General features: G+C 38.6%; 1 long non-coding RNA gene across 2 annotated transcripts; it reads right to left on the reverse strand.

The window, feature by feature from the left end:
- Positions 1-404: 404 nt before the first annotated feature.
- On the reverse strand, positions 405-1,432 carry LOC146799755 (uncharacterized). 2 transcript variants are annotated; one of them, XR_014969308.1, is made up of 4 exons: positions 1,388-1,430; positions 1,156-1,245; positions 943-1,054; positions 405-691 (listed from the first exon to the last, which is right to left on the reverse strand). It is a non-coding gene; the product is annotated as an uncharacterized LOC146799755 (long non-coding RNA). The 2 variants fall into 2 exon arrangements; XR_014969309.1 differs by lacking the exon at positions 943-1,054 and having other exon boundaries at positions 1,388-1,432.
- Positions 1,433-1,695: the final 263 nt, after the last annotated feature.

Below are 1,695 nucleotides of genomic sequence, written 5' to 3' on the forward strand. Positions count from 1 at the left end.
GGGTGAGCACAGGCTCCCTCATTTGAGGGGTGAGCACAGGGTTTGTCTTTGGAGGGGAGCACAGGGTTTGTCTTTGGAGGGGTGAGCACAGGCTGACTCTTTGGAGGGGTGAGAACAGGCTGTCTCTGGGGGGTGAGCGCAGGCTGTCTCTGGGGGGTGAGTGTATATCAATAAGAGAGCGACCCCTTGTCCGGTTAAAGGGAATGGGGTACTAATCACACTTTATATAGTAACAATCCCTCTGTTAAGACACAATGGTACAAACTGATACCAAATAACAAGCAATTTTATTGAACTTATGACCAAATGTTTGTCACATTTATTATATAAAAAAAAACATACATGTATTTCATTAAAATCAATAATACATTTCGCAAGAAATATTAAAACACATTGTTCACACTACTAAAGAATTATCAATTCATGTACACATAACAACCTGTTATGAGCCCGCATAACAGAAAACAACAGAAGACAATGCACTTTGTCATATGTTACACATCCTATTGGGTCATAAATGTATATCCGCAGTTTGTGATATATCAGACACAATTATATCTACAAAAAAAAGCCACGGTTGTCCCTCGGATTGTGTTTTCAATTGCGTCGACGCGTTTCGATGGTTTTTCTTATAAGGCCATCTTTTTCAAGACAGATTATAGGCTCAGATCCTCGTCTATTATACTCGGACCTATTGGAAGATAAATATTTTTAGTAAGCTAGTCTGACGTTCTGCTAGCACTCAAGTAAGTCATTTTCACTTTACTATATTTTCTCTTTCTATATTTGTGTTTATTCTAATGTATTTACATATCTTATTTTCATAATGTGTGCCAATGCAACTATTCGACGGCAGATTCACCTTTAATAATTCTGCCAGTTTCCCTTTGTATACTTTTACATATACCATCATAGCTGTGTCCGTAATTGATTTATTCTCACCTGTGTCACTATGCTCCGTTTGCTTTAAACTATACTTCGTATCTTCTCATTAAGTTTTGTTTTTAAGCGTTGTATATCCTCATACGTCTTATGTAGGATTTCGAAATATTATCTACAGTGAAGCAAGTAGCAAGATGTTATCTCTAGAGGATCTCATTAATCAATATGTCATACATTGCTGCAATTGCCTCTCGTTATCAGAAAATCGCTTACTTGGCTTGATTTACGGGGTTAATTTACTTGATTTGTGTTGTTCAGCTGGGCGGCGGTAGTCCGTTAAAATTCTCCCTCAATGCGCGCCACCTATTTTAAAAGATATGCGAGGGCATTAGCGCAAATGAATCTTGCCGGTGTTTCACGGTTTACAAAAACGGCAAAAGAAAACGGCAAAAGAACTGCCCAGTTTAATATTATAGCCCGTTAAGGGCTCCCGCTCCACTCTAACCTTATGGCCTCTGTTTTCTAGGCGTCCTGTGCGGAAGTACTGCTGTCTCGTCTCCCCTAATCCTTTCCTATCGCGTCTGCTTATTTGTTGAAACAAACGTGGGCCATGATTGGTCCGATTGAATGAGTCCCGAAAATCACGTGGTGTTCTTGTACAGATACGCCATCAACATTCCTCATACTCTTTATCTAAATGTAATTTGCTATTTCTTATTTTTCATTATCTCAATGTGATATATTCAAATTTGGGCCAACTTTATTGTCTCACTAATCCTTTGGTCGTCATAACATAGAATAATGACATTTCGT

Source organism: Triturus cristatus, chromosome 9 (genome assembly GCF_964204655.1).
Source record: "Triturus cristatus chromosome 9, aTriCri1.1, whole genome shotgun sequence".
Lineage (NCBI taxonomy): Eukaryota > Metazoa > Chordata > Amphibia > Caudata > Salamandridae > Triturus > Triturus cristatus.